The sequence below is a fragment of the Lycium ferocissimum genome, chromosome 12, assembly GCF_029784015.1.
Source record: "Lycium ferocissimum isolate CSIRO_LF1 chromosome 12, AGI_CSIRO_Lferr_CH_V1, whole genome shotgun sequence".
Lineage (NCBI taxonomy): Eukaryota > Viridiplantae > Streptophyta > Magnoliopsida > Solanales > Solanaceae > Lycium > Lycium ferocissimum.
This window is the reverse complement of record NC_081353.1, coordinates 62,561,513-62,581,650: the sequence shown is the minus strand read 5'-3', so window position 1 is coordinate 62,581,650 and position 20,138 is coordinate 62,561,513.

Below are 20,138 nucleotides of genomic sequence, written 5' to 3'. Positions count from 1 at the left end.
GTGTTGTTGACTTATCTTATTCTATTTTACTTGTTGGTTCGTTGCCACATTGAGGCTTCAGATATTGGTGATTGGTGATATATCATGGCTTTGACATTGCGGTACTTGACTTGATTGACATTGAGATGAGAATTGTGATTCCATTGTGGCTTATTGTGTACCGTTATTATTGATATTGCTTGTGTGCCATGTGTGGTACGGTTTGGGATTGAATTGGATGTTGATATTACATTGCATCATATTTATACTCATTTCTGTGATACATTTATATTGAATGGTTATGGTTCTGATAATGATAAGTGATAGAGTGTAGCCTTTGAGGCCTTTGCTGGAGAGTGTAAAAGAGAAAGGAGAGTCTGTGATCTGAGGTCATTTATCAGAGCAGAAGGAGTGTATGTTGCCCAAGGTTTTTTGCCGGGAATGAATGAGCGATCGATGCCCGAGGTCTCTTGCCAAGATCGAGAGAGTGCTCGTGGCCTAGGTTGTTGTCGGGACGAGTGGTACTTGGACTTCGCGGGTCCCCCATATGTTGTGCTGCCGAGATCTGATGTTCCATTTTTGTAGTACATGTGTACGGTGCATATGCATTGCATTCATCATACATACATTACTGTATTGCATTGTACCTGTTGGTTTCTGGTGATATGCTGTGCTACAATAGTGATATACTAGTTCGGAATGATTTCTTGAGACTTGGAACAGTTGGGCGTAGATGCTATAACATAGGTGATGATTTGTTGTGATATGATCGGGATGTACTGATTCAAATTGATTATACTGAGACTTGACACAGTTGAGTTTAGATGCTATAACATAGGTGATGATACCGTGGATATGTATTCGTGTTGACTTGTACTTTGTTGGTTTAGGTGTTTATCTTACTTTGTTGTCTTTATATACATTAGCTAGTCTTAGTCGGCTTGTGGTACCTACCAGTACTTGTTGTTTATACTGACCTGCACTTGTTGCATTCTTTATGAATGTAGAGTAATAGGTTGGATCCACTTCTACTCATCGTGCCTGATATTCGAGGGTTGCTGATTTGAGTCTCTTCAAGGTAAGCATGTGGACGTTAGCTGCCCGAATACTCTTTGTTACACCTCGAAAAATTTCATGTCATTGCACAGTGAATAGATTAACGCAGGGAAAGAAGTATATGATGTTTCTACGAGTAAGAAGTAGTACTTACGGTTTCCATTAAGATTCCAAAGACGTTTGAAGCACGAGAAGAAAGTTCATTAAAGAATGTTAAGCATAAGCCGTGTTTTGAAAAGGGGTTTGCAAAGCACCAAGTTAACGTGAACTTAATGATGTCTTAAAGAAGAGTTATAACGTCCCTTAGATTGTTACTGAAGCCCTAAACAAGTATTAAGAAGGTTCCATAAGGATTGAAGGCAAAACGAGTCGACGAGGACGAGCTTCGAAAAACTGTAGATTGTACGATTCACTATACGAACCGTATAAAAGATACGGCCCGTATACATGACCGTATAACCTGCCCAGAATTGGGGTCTCCACTGGAAGCATTATACGATCACACGTATAGACCGTATATGTGTCCGTATAACTCAGTCGGGACAGATTTTTAAATTGATATAAGGGACCCCAAGTTCATTTATTTCATTTCATTTTCTCTCCACACCTCAAGAAGTCTCGAGGACTCTCTCTACACTTCATCTACAAGAATCCAAGAGAAATTAAGGATCAACTTCATCAAACCAAGGAAATCAAGTGCAAGAAGCTCACTAGGGTTCATACAAGACAAGAAAACTCTTTGGATTGAAGCTAGGGTTTTTCTTTAAGTGAAAGATTATCATCCAAAACTTGCTCCTACACAATCAAAGGTGAGTTTTATGATTCTTCCATGCTGTTTAGACTATTGAGGGGTTGAAAGACTCGGATTATAGAAGGAAATAGAAAATGGGTTACAAATATGAGAATAGTGACATTTTGAGTAGTAGCTTAATATGAATCATGATTCTTTGTATGTTACGAGTATAGTTATGTTATAAATGATATTACGAATATGGGAGAAACATTATATGGGGATGAAGGTAATGTTGTATTATGACCATGGGTATGGATGCCCTTGAAATGGAAGTAGGAGAATTGAATAATGTACGGTTGATGAAGATTATTGGGTATGATATTATGGATATTGTTATTGACGTTTGGGAGTTGATAAATGATATTGAGAAAGTTGTATAAACAAAGGAGATGCTGCCCAATTTTCTCTAGCTTTAGTTCAAGCATGCTTACGTTATCGATTATCTAATAGTAGTACGAACTCTCTTGAAGGTAGAAACGTGAATATTGGAGGGGAATGTTCAAGTGATAAAGTAACTAAACGAAAAGGTATGTAAGGCTAGTCCCTTCTTTCTAAGGCATGATTCTTACGACATGATTTTCCCCATCTCTCCATGACTTTCTTACATTCCAGAAATTATGAGCTTATGATATAAAGAGCTTCTCATGAGATAAAGTCAAGAAATATATTATGAAAATGATGATGATGAGTTTAAGTCTAGAATTCCAAAGCTCATGATGCGATTCTTATGAAGTAAATGATTCCTTGATATTATCCACTGTTGTTACACTCACCTTATAATACTAGTTCCTTCAAGGTGAGACAGGATGCTTATGAATACTCCATAACGAAATCGGGGGTTCACGACCTTACGTCACCCCAATAGAGTTATAGTTGTCCTTGAGTTTTTATGCATGATTAATGGTAAGTATATGATAAGGAGATTACACCATACCTATATGGCCGGACAGACACCGCTAAGGCGGGCAGCATATACACCATATCTAGATGGCATAGGCAGACACCACTAGTGGGCGGCATGAGATGTTTACCCCGGACGCGGAAGGCCTGGATATGGGCTAATGATGATCACACCGTACCTATATGGTCGGGCAGCTTATATATGCACACATGATATGATGATGTTTATGAAGTAAGTTAGCATGCATTATTCAGTCTTAAGTGACAGTCAGTTACAGGTTGTTTCTTACTTGATGTCTCATTGTTTCATCGATGTATTATTGTTGTTTATGCTTTACATACTCAGTACAATGTCCGTACTGACCTCCTTTCTTTTTGGACGCTATGTTCATGCCCACAGGTAGACAGGGAGACGGTGCGGATCCGCAGGAGCTTATCATCAGATTGTTAGGGGCACTCCATTATTCTGGAGGTGCTATTTTGATACATTATTTTGTATACATATTTGGGCACGACGGGGTCCTGTCCCGTCCTTATGTCTAGTACTCGAGTAGAGGCACGTAGATACATACGTGTGGGTAAGTTGTGTCCCATGATGATGTCAGTGTACATTTTTGTATATCATTTTTGTAGCCATTCAGGCTTATGTATATCCATTTATAGCTTTGGGGTTTATATATATATTCAGGCTGAGTATGATGACTAGCGGGATGAGTGGTGCTCGGTAGTCAGCTCCGGGTACCCGTCATGGCCCCTAGCCAGGTCGTGACACTCTTCCTATTATTATGTCTTACTTTCCATTATGAGACATGATTTTGAGACTATTTATGTATTATTATTATTCAGACTTGTAGAATTTAGTTTAGATGCTCTTGTATGACCAGACCAGACACTGGGGTGGATTTTATTTATTTTCATACTTATCTATATTATATTGTGAGACTTACATTATTTTACTTTCTTCTGCTATTTTATATTATTTATGAATTTTGAGTTAAGGGTTTGGCTACCGAGGTGGGAAAGGTAGGTTCCCGCACGTCTTAGTGGAATTGATTCGTGACAAGTTGGTATCAGAGCCATAGGTTACCCGGTCTATAATACAAGAGCGTGTCTAGTAGATCTCGTGTGTTGGTATGATGAGCTCCGTACTTATCTGCGAGAGGCTATAGGACATTTAGGAAACTTCACCTTCTTTCATTCTTTCGTGCTATTTTATTCAAATTGGTATCTAGTCGATTCAAATTGGTATATGAACTTTATTATCTTAATCACCTACGGAGGGTGTAAACTCGTCTTTAAATTCTTATGTGAATGGTCGATCTATGGTGTGTTGTGGTATTGTACGAGATGTGTTATTCTGATTTTGACACGTGATCAAATTCAGTCTCTAGTTATGACCCAAGGATTCGATTATGTGGAGTCGCGATTAGACTCGGTTGTCGAGTGGGGTTGCTATTAGACTTGTTAATTGTGAGGGTTCGTGATGGGAAAGATAGTTCAGAGGGTTACATGATCTCCATGCTTCAGTGTTGGGTGCTCAAAAGTGACAAGTGCATTGATGGCTTAATAATAGTGGGTTGCTCGATTATATGATCGGTTTGGTAAAAACTTCAGATTCGTCCTCTATGATGGTGTGCGCGATAATTCAGCAGCGGTAGAGTATTAAACACCGGTATGTGGATTAAGTGTAAGTACGGTAATGACCATCGAATTTGGGCGAACGTATTGTGATCGCATGTAATAAAGAAAAGAAGTTGACAATAAGGACATGAAGGAAGACTTTTGTGGAAAACGTGTAGCGAAGTGAGACTTCATAGAATATCTTAGGCATGAGTACTTTTCATGAGATTGGGAATGAAAAAATTGGTATCTGACATGTTGTCAGGATAAGGTTGCAATTGATGCGAGGTCGAATTTTGTGTCCGGTTGTGAAAGGTAAATGGGGTTCGGCATAACAAATTGGTACCAATAGAAGTGGTCGTCTGAGCTATGGTTATTATTGAGTATTGGATCTTATGGAAATAATTAGGCATGGTTTGGTAACAGTCATACTTACAGATTCACGTGATATCTAGGGGCTATGGTACTAAAAGTCATTCTTGATATAAGCTTGTTGATGTGAAAAGACTACTCTGTTATTAAGTGAATGCTATGGGCATATCGTTTGATCGGTAATTTGACTAGGTTGTAGACTTCTGAGGACCTAGTAATCGACTGATAGAATGACTTTAATTATGGACGAATGTGATGAGTTAATAACTCTAAGAGTTATTGGTTGTTTCACTTATATTTGAGGATTGAGTGGATTTGAGTATTTGTTAGTTGATAGTGATAAGAATGATTTGAAATGAAACACGGGAACTGAAGGATTACAATGAGGCATCTTGCTTTCAGGTTTAGGGGATCAAGGTTCGTAAAACTTGAGGTGAGGTAGTATGGGTACATGAGTCATGTTGGATTATGGTGGCATTATATCATAACCTTCAGTAAAAGGTGTGACCGATGAGGTTGATCGGTGTCTTCAACGTTAAGGGCAGAAAGGAAATCATTGAGACAAGAATTAGTGATGTGAGAGCTCGGTTATGATTGTTCAGTGCAGAGTGGGCTTGAGAGTTTGAGGATGAGTTAGAATTTTCAATTATGTCGTGAGCTAATAAGGCTAGTGATTGACTAATGGAATGATCATCAGTGTTGGGCTAGTTTAAATGTTTAGTACTCAGGAGGGTAAATAAGGTGTTTCACCTATTGTTGGACTAAGGTTGGGGGCCTTGTATTCATTGTCTAAATTTGACTTGATCCCGCTACTAGAGGTGTTATTACTCGGCTTATGTGATTAAATACAAGGGATAGTCGTGCGAGTGGTTAGAGGTGTTCAGATTCAATAAATGAGACAAGAAGTGATTCTTCAAGGGCTAGCAACGTTACAGATTTTGAGTAAGGGGTTAGTAAAAAAGGATGCTTGAAATGGTAGATTAGCGATGGGTTAACTGAGTTAAGTTGGGGATAACATTTTGGAGATTGATTAAGAAAATTTGGGCAAGGACGATTCGGTTCGATACATGAGGATATTGGTAAGACTGTTATGTGAAACACTGGATTTAGAGAGTATTCAATTTAGAGTTGTAAGCATTAAGATGACTCTAATGTGCAGAGTGAGTGGTATGATCCTATCCCTAGGATTGATTCAGCTAGCTTGCAAAACTTATGATTATGCAGTGTTCAATTAAGTGGCTTCGAGGATTGATTATGTTACTGATGATAGGGAATTGATTAAAAATTGGGAAACTGACGAGTCGATAAAAGATGTAGTTGATCGAGAGTCAACAAGAATGAGCTACATCTTGGGATTACTTGAGTCTATTTAGATTGGGGCATCGTTGTCCTGCATATTCAGATGAGATGTGATTGTTGTGTGAGCTTAAGGAAGAAAGTCTACAGAAATGGACAAAGTGGTATGAGGGAAATTTCGTGAGGTTCGTGATCGGCAACTAATATCTAGCAAATTTCAGTGAACCGACATGTTGAGGTTTATAAGAAGTGGCTTGGTGGTACACCGTTGGATAAGTTTCATAACACTCTATAGTGGATGAGTTAGCATGCTTTAAGAGAGAAGATTTGTGGAGTCCTTATCATGTGAGGACTAGAGTTATATTTTCGGGGTGAGACCCTACTCTTGGCAATATATTAATTTGCAAGTAATATTGACTGGACAATTTAGGTAAGTGCTTTTGGTTATTAAAGACTTGGGGGTAATTGCGGGAGATTTAGAGCGGCAGTGTAGGATTGGATACTTTCAGAAAATTTATAGGCATATCGAGGTGATACAATAAGAGGCTCGATGGTTAAATGATTATTATATGAGACTTCAAATTTTGCGTCGAAAAGTTCGGGGTTGTATCGGATTTGCATGTCCGGTAAAGGTTAAGGAACATGAAGATTGGAAGCGTAAGGTATAGCTCTTCGGTACTAAGTTGATAACTTGGATAGGACTTAACTAGTAGAGTCGAGGGTGATAGACATGATTTGTTATGCATGAGGAAAAGACTAGAATTGGCCGCCACAGATGTGCGATAGGACTATGATTGGTTTTGAAAATTCGGAGTCAGTTCAAATGACTATTGGTGATATTCGAGAATTGTGCATTCATTCGGGGTCAGCATTGTTCAAGTTAATCTAAATGGTCTATGGTTATATTTCCAGGAAGATATTTAAGGATTCGATGCGTTTCAGCTTAGATTTGAGGTTTGGCAGATTTACCAAGCTTAGTCAGGGTTTTCTAGTGGATTTGATGATATTTTCTGAGAACAGTTACTTGGATAGAATAATGGTTTACAATGAGCTTAGTGAAAATTTGAGGAGGACCTATTGTACGAAAAGTCTTTATAGTGACCAGTTGGGTTCCGACGGACTTTTCTCAGCGAGATATTCAGTGGTATGGTTCTTGTATTGTGGTTTAATGGTTTCACAAGACTTGGAACTAGCCAAGTTGGTTGTTCCAAGTATTGTTTTCATGGAATTGCATAGAGAACTCAGATGAATCAAGGATTCTTTCTAGCGAGAGTAATTCATAGTTTCAGGTTTGTGGTGTGTGTGTGTTCATGTGTTTCTAAGAAATCGCGGTGCGAAAAATGGCTTTAGCAAGTGTGAAGGAAAGGTTAACAGAATCAGAATATCTTCCCAGCTCAGAATGGGCTATGGTTTGTGGCCATGTTTCGAAGGATTGCATTGGTGTGAGAAAGTGTTTGTGGGACCTATTGATCTTATTTAGAGTTTTGATTTTATCAAATCAGAGAATTCGAGCAAAAGCAATTCGTTTATTCGAGGATCAGTTGTGGGGGAAATTCGAATACAGAGATATGAGAATTGGAGCTTAAGCTAAGTTTAGAGAGTTGTCACTAGTAAAGAGAACGGGCAGGTTCTTCTGAAGGTTACACCCATGTAGGGTGTCACATGATTTGGGAAAGAGAGCAAGTAAGCCCCAGGTATATTGTCCTATTTGAGACTATCTATTCCATTGACCCTGTATTTTACGAGTTAATTTTCCACCAAACCGGTCAAGTGTTCATCCGGCTTTCCTTGGTTTTATGTTGAAGAAGTACCATTCTGATGGTTCCTGTATCATTCATTGGGATCAGTCCTGAGCGATGAGAATTGTTCCTAGTAGGATGAGCCCAATATGTGTTCGAGATATCCCCAGTCGTTGCGGGCTCAGATATCTTTCCCCGTTCTCTTCCGTGTTGCTCGAGGACAAGTGATTGTTAAATTGGCATCTGATGCAACGACGCGTTTGTTCGTTATGGCTTTTTTGATGTTTTTGACCCTCCCGAGCTTTGTTAGAGCACATTTGACCCTAGGCGAACATTGACACACTTCCCAAGATCTTTGGATTAGCTTTGGGTGACTCTATGGGAAATTTGGGCTTAGAGCAAAAAGAGTTGACTCAAAGTTGACTTTGGGTAAAGGGACCTTTTTCGAAAATCTGACGATTCCAAGAGGTCCGGATGGTCTTTTAGAACTGGTGTGTATATTCGGTTCAGTTCCCAATGCACTCGGATGCATTTTGGGACTTGGGTTTAGAAATTGGTTTTGAGGCATCGGGGGTTGACTCGGTCAATGAGATCTTCGTTGGAAATTTTAAGGCCACAAATGCGTTCGTAAAGGTTTTTTATGTATGTATGCATCTATGGTATGTGAGCAGATGGCCTCGAGTGATAGTCGGGATTTTGGGTTGGATTTGTGAAACTTGGGAATTTCTGATGTCTGGTGCCGGCTATGGCGGCACCAAGACCGCGACGGCACCAGTACCGCGACAGCAGTACCGCTTGAGGGGTTACCCTGCCACTGTAGCGGCGATGTGTAAATTCGGCAGGACTACTGAAGCGGTCATGGGATTGCGAAAGCGGTGCCGCTGAAGCGCTGAACTGTCACGCCCCAAAACCCACCCTGGACGTAACAGGCATCCTGTCACGACCCAACCCCGTAGGCCGTGACTAGTGCCTGAATTGGGCACCCAAACACATTCATAAATCCGAGTCGCAAACGGATGGCTTATACGTACACAAATATCAAACGCTGTCTCGTATTATATCAAACTGTCGCAAACACATCTCAAACACAACCGCATATATATCAAAGCCGGCAAGGCTATCAAATGGCGCAACAGCCCAAAACATATACAAATGCAAGCCGACGAGGCCGCCACGGCGAAAGGGGATCGCCCAGAACATAACATATACAAACACAACTGTACAGAATGGGCATAACCCATAAACATGTCCACAGACCTCTAAACAGACGAACAGAATCATATGACGGGACAGGGCCCCGCCGTACCCATGAACAAATATATACAAATGCAACGAATGAATATATATACCAAAAATGTGAGCTCCGGAATGAGGGGAGCACTCCAAACGGCAGAAAAAGGGTGTCCTAAACTGGTGGATCACCAAACTGTGCGTCGGTACCTGCGGGCATGAAACGCAGCCCCCGAAGAAAGGGGGGTCGGTCACGAAGTATGTACTTCAGTATGCAAAGCAGAAAATGTAGTATACAAATCTGAGTTGTAATCGAAATAGAGGTACAGATAGTAAATGCATTTCCAAAATATCAAAATGTTACTTCAAAATATAAATCATGCTTAGGGCACAGGAAATATGGTCGCCCGCACGTCGATGGCGCCATAACACAAAACACCCGAGAAAAGTTTCAAATCTCCGTATCCCCGTCACATATCAAACACAGATATCGCCATACACAAGATAACACCAAATATAGCGGAACCGGCCCTCGAGCGAGGAGCTCGGTGAACCATAAACACAGCATAACACCAGAGTATAACAAAGCGCGCACGGCAACAGAACCGGTCCGGGACTCGGCGAAAGATATAACAGAATGCACGAGCGGAGTCGTGAGGAATCATATGCATAAAATCATTGTCATAAATCCAAAAGATAAGTAAAATAGTCATATTTGAAATCGGAATAATAATTACAACATTTTCTTTCAAAAGTTGTCGAAATTACATAAAGGAACGTCGCGGGACCCACGGACGGGTGTAGACCCGAGCTGGGCCCGCCTATGGAAAACATACCCATCCTACATCATACAATCTTCTACGAAAATCTCAAAGCAATCCGAGCTCTTCTGTGAAAGTTATGGGCGTTTGTAGTTTTAGAATCGTTTAAGAATAAACTCTTTAAAAACCCAACTTTCATGCAACCTTTACAAATCAATAATTCCAAGGACATAGGATCAATATTTCATAACATCAACATATGAATATCAAGAAACAAGTGCGTATCATAAACATGCTCGGATTGCGAGAATAGAGTTTCCTCGAGGCTCGTGTCATAGCCTATTTGTACTAAGGCATGCCAAAGAAGAAAGGTTGGCTTTACATACCTCAAACGCTCTCCAAGATAACCCAAATTCAAGCTAAATCCAACCTACGTCTCGGGCTGCCCAAGATCTACAAACAAGTCATAATATGCCAAACATTAGCTATAGACATTTTGGGCATTTAATTCCAATTTAGCCCTTAATTCTACAGAAATTTGGGCAGCATTTCCCCTGTAAATAGGCCACCCCGAGAATTTAACTCGGCCAAATCAATCAACAACAACAACAACAACCAACCTAGCAACATCAATAACCAATACGAAGGCAATATAACATTAATAGCTCTCTTTTCCATCATTCAACAACATTCATAAATACAATTCAACGGCTTACCTTCAAGCCAACATCGATGCTTATACATTCAAATAATAACCCGAACCCATACCAACAATATTTAAAGACATTCTAAGCAATTCATATAACATTTCCAACAATCCAACAATTTCTCCAATCCACCCGAAATCAGTCCCCAAACCCGAGAGCCTCACTTTAACACATTCCCCATTTTCAAATCATGATTTGCATCCACAATTCACATTCTAACAATGCTATTCTCATCAATATACAAATTACATTAAATACACAATAATCTTCAAATCAGCTCATACAATTACAACATCAATCTAGAGTCATTAAAAGCTCATTTCCAACATAGAATTCATTACGACAACCACTAAAACACTAAGCGACATTAATGCGTTCTTTGTCATATTCCATGACCCATTTTCGGCCAACACAACATATATACATATTGATGATTCTCATTCATTCTTCACCCTACAATGATCATAACATGCTAACTGAGCTTTAATTCATAGCTTCAACACAACACAACACACACCCACTTGCACGGCTAGCACACCATGCACACAACTCACTTCCAACATACTATTTTTCATGATATTCATCCATTTTAACATACTACAACATGCATACTACCTTTATGACATATAAAACATGATCAAATCTTACCTTTCCTCTTCAATTCCACAATAGGCTAGGGTTTGCAATAATGAAAACTAGCGGGTTGATCGCTCCAATAATACTTCCACGCTACTTAGGGACCTCAAAATAGTGGGTTTACATCAACAAAATATTTTTGGAAGGGCTTGAATGGAAGTTGATTTTTGGGAGGCTTGGCCGAGAGCCTCTCTCTCTTGTTATTCAACTTTTTTTTTTTTTTTTTTTTGGCTAAGTGTTGGAATGACTTAAGATGACTTAGAAGTCATCTTTTGTTCTATAATATGAAGTGCACAAGTGTCCCTTGGCCCACACAAGTGTTGGACCAATTAAAATTGTCCACAATTTGTGTGGGCCTTCTTCAAGCCACACGGCTACAACATGGAAAAATGGATGATTTTCAACTTCCATAAATTTTAATTTTGGTCCCAAATTTTCCTAATTGTTCCATGCTAACAAATTCATGCACAACTTATGACTCAAAATAAAATCGAAGGTCCAAAGTCTCGACTTTGCATCCCGAAATGGTTTGGTCCCTAACTTATCACAATTAATCCGGATTGTTCCAATGCACGAAAATACAGGATATAACACATCCGATGCTATAAACAACACCGGAAGCACCTTATAAAATAATTAAACATCAAGTTCCTTGTTAATAATCTTTCCTTATTAAATTAAACTAAGTTACAAGTAACTGCATATATGAGGATCACAATTCAGGAAAAAAATCAGCGGAAGTCTAATATAAGTAAATAGTCATAAATGTGGCAAACACCCATTAAGTTGTACGAGACTTTAACATTCTACCCACAATTCTGACAACTATCTATGGAGCTTCTAAGAGATACAACAATCATCTAACTTCGGGACACAGCCCGGAAATCTAGAATAATAAATGAAACAGCAAGCGTCCCACGAACAAGGATGTGGGCTCACCAAATCAACAGCAGCAGCAAGTTCTCCTAAGCGTCGAGAGTATCACGAACCTGCTCTTCTCCGTTACCTAACATACTATCAAAAACGACACTGGTGTCATGACCCAAACCGTAGGGCCGTGACTGACACCCAAGACCCTACTCGGCTGAGTGCCATACTACCATTCCATCCATGAGTCATAACTTTTTGTGAACCTTTAATCTACGAAATGACGCTTCCGTCAGGTACAAAAAAAAACTTTTCAATAAACTCTTTTGTCAAATCAGGGACTTCTCCCTTATCGTTAATTCAAGAAAACCTTTAGTCACAATAAAATCCTTAAAAATAAAGCTTGAAAACACATTGACCTATATGGTCGCTTTATACCACTGTCGACTGCTCGACGCACTATCCACAGGACACTGTCTGCAAAGTCTCTAACATATACAAAATACCATAACATAAGTACTTTGACTCGGCAACACTCCGAACTGAGATGGAGCTCACCAATCTAGCTAATAGCCTGGGAACATCCTATAGCCAAATGTCTTCTACTCATCTGTATACACACACGTGGCATGAAATGCGGCGCCCCCGAGGCAAAGGGACGTCGGTACGAACAATGTACCGAGTATATAAAGGCGTGAATCGAAACAATATATCTCGACTCGGACGATAAAAAGAGTAACGGACTCAATCCGTACCGTAACCAACTCGATAAACATGTACGTGCATATGAACTTTTGATATAAGTATATATATATATATATATATATATATATATATATATATATATATATATATATATATATATATATAATGCATACCTTCGCCCTGCTCGCAGCTCCTTCAGGCATAATAGCATAATGGCCCTTTCGGCCCCGCCGGGCATCATAATCATCGTATACTAGCGATCGGGTGGTTTGCGTATATAACGCCTTAGCCCTTTTCCCTTCCCTATGAAATGATGTCGTGCATGTATGTAAATATGCAAATGCATGAAAATCTTTGAAAACCATCAAAAGACTCCCTTCGGAGCAACTTTAACGCAAAACGGGAACTTCTTCCCCTTTTCATTTGTCTCCTTCGAGACCCCAAAATTTAAATGTAAAATGCATAGGAAAGAGAAAACCCTTTGAATGTCCCCTTCGGGAATTAGACAACATTATGAAATTGCACAACTTATGGATGCCCCTTCGGGACTTAAGAGGTCAAAGATACGAATACTCCTACACTGTCTAGGAATAGAGTCTTTGGAGTTCGTTTATTTGCTGGGTTCGTTTAGATAATAAGGATCTTCATCACTACCATAATCATCACCACTATCATGTCTCACTTTGAATGACCCATAACATAAACTGAGGCCATATGTTATATAGCACGCTCAGACATAAGCTGAGGCCATATGTTATATAGCACGCTCAGACATAAGCGGAGGCCATATGTTATATAGCACGCTCAGACATAAGCTGAGGCCATATGTTATATAGCACGCTCAGACATAAGTTTAGGCCATATGTTATATAGCACGCTCAGACATAAGCTGAGGCCATATGGTATATAGCACACTCAGATATAAGCTGAGGCCATATATTATATAGCACACTCAGTCACATCATGAAATCATCTAGAACCTTAGGCTTGAAAATCTCTAAGATTGGAGTCATTGTAAGATTCTTCAGAAACTATAGACTTCTGGCATTTCTAGGAGTAAAAATATTATGGATGTCATGTATGGAATCAAAACATAGGAATCATGCCTTTGAAAGAAACGGACGAGCCTTAACATACCTCATTGAAGCTCGCTTCTCGACTTTTCAACCTACCTCGTGTCTTGAAATCTACATATAAAACCATTCATACTATTGTTAGGCTCACCATCATACACTTGTCCTAAACCTTCAAATTAAACCTCCTCAAAATCTACCAAAATTCGGCAGCATCTCCCCTGTTTATTTGCCTAACCCGAATTCATAATTCAACAACCAACAACAACAACAACAATACCAACACCAATCATAATATTCCCAAAATACCTCATAAATATCCCATATGGGGTTCATCCCATATTTCCACAAATCAAACCACTATACGGCTATTTAACAGTTCTATCTCCGTAAATGAACCAAGATTAACATTAATAACAAAAGCTTCATACCTTACTCCTAATATTATGGCCATATCTTCACTCCTCCACCTTTATCTTAAGCCACAATGCGTTACTACACAATTTTGTAGTTGCAACTATACTCCATCTGGATCGGAATTTGGGAATTATACCTGGTTTGGGCTAAAATTTGGCTTGGGGAGTTGGGGAGAACTCTCTAGAATTTTGGAGAGTTTTTGGGGTGTTTGGTGAAGAAAATAAGGGATTAGACCCTTTAAATAATGATCCAGAATCTGCCTGCACCGCCTCTAAAATCGTTCAGCGCGATCGCGCCACCTTTGGGCGCATTCGCGCAGGCTTAACTTTTCTGCCTGCGCATTTGTTCAGTAAAAAGGTCATAACTCTTGATCCCAGTATCGTGTGAGGGACCACGGCCTATGGTTGGAAATATTTTCAATTATCTACAACTCTCATGCTTGTTGTTTTTCCAAATTCCAAACTTATGATGGCATTTTGGCCCCTCCAAGTCAGATCATCCGAAAATGTTTCCTTAAATCGTCCTTTTGGAGGGCTTATGCCCATAGTTGGCTTAAGAGTCCTTCGTAGGACTTGCTCAAATTTTCATGTACTACTCATATATCTCTTCATATGTCCTTTATAAAATCGCGGCATGTGGGCCCCGCTTAGCTTGCAGTAACGAGGGCTTTCATCGAGCAACGTACTACCTGATTTACACCATATGGTCTCCGAATGTCATATGTATATTATTATTACACTTCTTATAATATGACCTTTATCCTGAATCTGGGCCTCAAAATTGTTCAGCGCGTTCGAGCTGTGTTGGCCCTTGGCTTCCTGCGCGTTCGCACAGACCATATTCTGGTCTGCCAGCCCGACTTGTAATGTCCATATCTCCTTACCCCGATGTCCTATTGAGGAGAGGTTTATTGCGTTGGGAACTAGACTTCATGAACTTCTCTCTGGGCTTTGCTTTGTCTCAAAATCGCCATATACTAAAAGATATTCTTCCTCCAAGTTGGGCCAAAATTGCTCCTCATATTTTCTCCAAAGTCCGACAAACTTAATTTCCTTGATTCACTTATCCGCCAATCCTTTCGGTACTTCTCATACATGATCTTAAACCCTTACAACCATAAAATAGGCACATATCACTTCAGTGTTCACAATTAAGCCGTTAACACCTACTGAACTCAACATCCGAACTGCGAGGTGTAACAAATGGTATGCCTGAGCACTTTCGTACTCAGTGAGTGCCTCGGGGACAACAAGTAATATAAAAATAAAATATAATAATACATAAAGAAATCAGTTATGAAAAGATAGTATAAAAACAGTCATTCCACTTTGTGATTCTTAATATCATTTGTTAAACAATTTATAAAGCCATTTCAAAATCCCAGTTTCAATTATGCTTTAAATCAATTAGGCATAAATACCAGCTCCATAATAAAGATGGATATCACAATTGCCCATATAGGCCCAACTCAATATCAACAATACTGCGCAATACACCTGAATATGGATTCACGGTGGCTACTCTTCCTCCCTAATAGCAAGGCACACTGCGCAATACACCCGAATATGGATTCACGGCGGCTACTCTTCCTCCGGAATAGCAAGGCAATTAATAAACCACAGGTAGCGAGCCTGGAAATGGCCACTCTTCACCCCGAATGGCAAGACAATTAATACACTAGGATCCATAGTGGCTAATTTTCCTCCCGAATAGCAAGGCAAACACAACAACAAGGTCCATGGCATAGAAGCTGATTCACAATTTATCTCAAAGTAGTCACACCATCAATAACATTAAAGTTCATAATGCCATATCGAAAGAATAAGTCATTCCAATCAACGTTTTGAAAACATATAACTTCTTTACAAAAGATTGCCATGTCCCAATTAATCAATAAGAATGTCATTACCAACTCTTAACTATCATTATTAAGCATCTCTCATAGAGGAAAACGTTCATAATATCTTATACATATATAGGGTTTGTTACAATCTAGGTTTAATGTGGGTTTGTCCCCTCACACACGTTAACCATCATTGAGACATGAATTAGGGTTCAAGAAACATGAAAAGATTACTTTTCCTTTCATACATTAAAGAATCTTCTATAAAATTTATACTTCCAACAATAGTTTCAAAAGTGATTTTCATTCGAGAATAAGTTTTCGAGGAAGAGAGACGCACAAATCACCTTTATAGTCAAAAATGATTTTAAAAGAGACATACAAATCACAACCAAAGAGTTCGTAAAAACCAATAGAAAGAGTATGTTCAAAAGTGACATACCTTAAATCCCGTTAAACTATTCCAAGCGTAAGCTCCATGCTTCAAAGAATCATTCTACACCTAATTGAGGTTTGTATGACCAATAAACTATAGATATTCATCAAATTCGCAGCTACTGTTCATAGCTGGCAACACACAGCTACAGATCTCGACATCCGATCTTCACCGTTCACATTTAAAACCTATATGTTGGGACCACTTAGTTATAATTTGGGCTCAATCCAACGGTTATATAAGCGGGAAACGTCAATTTAATAGGGCTGGTCGGAGGAAATTCTACAAAGAAAAATGCTAGGGTTTTGTTTTTAATAAAGTGCATCTAAACCAATCTTATTTCATGATTCTACCAACTATTCCATGTCTAAAGCATAGTAATAATTCCATATATCTATAAAAGTGTGAGGGTGTTACCTTTTTGAAGAAATCCCAAAGCTTCATCCCATATTTGACGTTGAATGAAGTTTCCACAATCTATTGATTTCATATAATGATTCGGTGTTAATCTAGTGAATAGTTAAGGTAATTAACTTAGGGATTTGAGTTAAAACTCACCTTAGAGAGATGATATATGGCTCTGGGGGAAAAACCCTCTCCTTGGACGTTTTTGGGGTGTATTTATAGGTTATCATAAAGGCTTGGGCTTTAAAACCTAATCCTACAAGAATCGTGAATTTCTATTTTTCATGTATTCGGTAAAACAGGCATAACTTTTTACTCACATGTCTGTTTGGGCTGCATAATATATTTTTGAAAAGATATTTTAATTACCTACAACTTATATGTTTTGCGTTTTTCCAAATGTCAAACGCAAATACCCATAAACTGGACATAACTGAAAACTGTCTTAAACTTGCCGAATTTAAAGATTTCTAAGGAACTTCCTTATCTCATTTGACCCCGAAAAAATTATTTAACACCATTATCCATCCCAAGGGATCCAAAAGGTTAAAATGACATCTAAACCCCAATTATTTCACATTAACACCTAACTCGGATTTACGGGATGTTACATTATCTCCCCCTTAGGATCATTCGTCCTCGAATGAAAGTTATGGCCTAAGTTTTCCACTAAACCTCAAGTCTTAGAAATTTTCACTCGTGTTATTTTGTATAGAAACGTATCACATCATAAGACTCTGGTAATACCATAAAATTAACAATATGGTTCTCACAAGGACTCCCACAACTACAACGAAAAAGCCTAAACATAAAATAAGAGATTCACCTTTAGTCTACACTTTTCCTAGGATTCGATAACAAGAAGGTTCAACACATATATGGTTTGACTAGAAAGCTCACAATATATCAATCTAGGCAATATAATCTGACAAGGAGGCTAATTTAACAACACGTGATGCAAGCCTAACTTACCTTATATCAAAGCCAAGAATAACAAATTAACGCCTAAATCAACTCCCTCATCTTCTTAAATCATTCTTCCACAAGCGGTAGTTCTCCAATTTCAAGCCTACAGTATAGTCCTTCCACTAAACATCTAAGCAATATAGATCTTTTAACCCATTATGAATAGAGACTCAATGTGCAATAATTCTTAATTCACTACAAGATACCTTCAATTGTTCCCTTCATCCTAACCTCCAGTACTTGAAATATATCACTAACTTAATTATTCCCTTAAGCTTAACAAGACTTTGTAACAAGGACTACTTCTGTTTCTAAATCTGTCTCAATTTATCAACAACCAAACACTACAACGACCATATATATACCAAACACCTACAATGCAATTTCTGTGACTATGTACCATCCCTCAAATTACACATCACAACATGTGCACTCCATAATACCATTGTCCACTGGATTAAATGTGCAACACGGATTAAGGTCATCACCATAAGCACGAGTGACAAACGCGTCAGAAAGATCCTAAAAGAAGTTCAAGCTCTATCGCACAATCTAGAATCAAGAAGAATGAGAAACACCTAAAATGTCCTGGTAGTCACACATCCATACAGGTGGCCAGTCTGCATGAAGAGGACTCCACTAGACACAGCTCCAAAGATAAATCCTAGGACATTTCTAAACCTAGGCTCTGATACCAAACTTGTCACGCCCCAAAATCCACCCTGGACATAACAGGCATCCGATGCTATAAACAACACCGGAAGCACCTTATAAAATAATTAAACATCAAGTTCCTTTTTAATAATCTTTCCTTATTAAATTAAACTAACTTATAAGTAACTGCATATATGAGGATCACAATTAAGGAATAAAATCAGCGGAAGTCTAATATAAGTAAATAGTCATAAACGTAGCAAACACCCATTAGTTGTACAAGACTTTAACATTCTACCCACAATTCTGACAACTATCTATGGAGCTTCTAAGAGACACAACAATCATCTAACTTCGGGACGCAGCCCGGAAATCTAGAATAATAAATGAAACAGGAAGTGTCCCATGAACAAGAATGTGGGCTCACCAAATCAACAGCAGCAGCAAATTCTCCTAAGCGTCGAGAGTATCACGAACCTAGCCTTCTCTGTTACCTAACATACCATAAAAAACAACAATGGTATGCCTGAGCACTTTCGTACTCAGTGAGTGCCTCGGGGACAACAAGTAATATAAAAATAAAATATAATAATACATAAAGAAATCATTGCGAAAAGATAATATAAAAACGAGCTATTCCACTTTGTGATTCTTAATATCATTTGTTAAACGATTTACAATGCCATTTCAAAATCCCAGTTTCAATTATGCTTTAAATCAATCAGGCATAAATACCAGCTCCATAATAAAGATGGATATCACAATTGCCCATATAGGCCCAACTCAATATCAACAATACTGCGCAATATACCGGAATATGGATTCACGGTGGCTACTCTTCCTCCCGAATAGCAAGGCACACTGCGTAATACACCCGAATATGGATTCACGGCGGCTACTCTTCCTCCCGAATAGCAAGGCAATTAATACAGCCCAGGTGGCGAACCCGGAAGTGGTCACTCTTCCCCCCGAATGGCAAGGCAATTAATACACTAGGATCTATAGTGGCTACTCTTCCTCCCGAATAGCAATGCAAATACAACAACAAGGTCCATGGCATAGAAGCCGATTCACAATTTATCTCAAAGTAGTCACACCATCAATAACATTAAAGTTCATTATGCCATATCGAAAGAATAAGTCATTCCAATCAACGTCTTGAAAACATATAACTTCTTTACAAAAGATTTTCATGTCCCAATTCATCAATGAGAATGTCATTACCAACTCTTAACCATCATTATTAAGCATCTTTCATAGAGGAAAGCGTTCATAATATCTTATACATATATAGGGTTTGTTACAATCTAGGTTTAATGTGGGTTTGTCCCCTCACACACATTAACCACCATTTAGACATGAATTAGGGCTCAAGAAATATGAAAAGATTACTTTTCCTTTCATTCATTAAAGAATCTTGAATAAAATTTATACTTCCAACAATAGTTTAAACAAAGGATTTTCATTCAGAATAAGTTTTCAAAAGAGAGACATAAAAATCACCTTTATAGTCAAAAATAATTTTAAAAGAGATATACAAATCACAACCAAAAAGTTCGTAAAAACCGATAAAAAGAGTATGTTCAAAAGTGACATACCTTAAATCCCGTTAAAATATTCCAAACGTAAGGTCCATGCTTCAAAGAATCATTCCACACCTAATTGAGGTTTGTATGACCAATA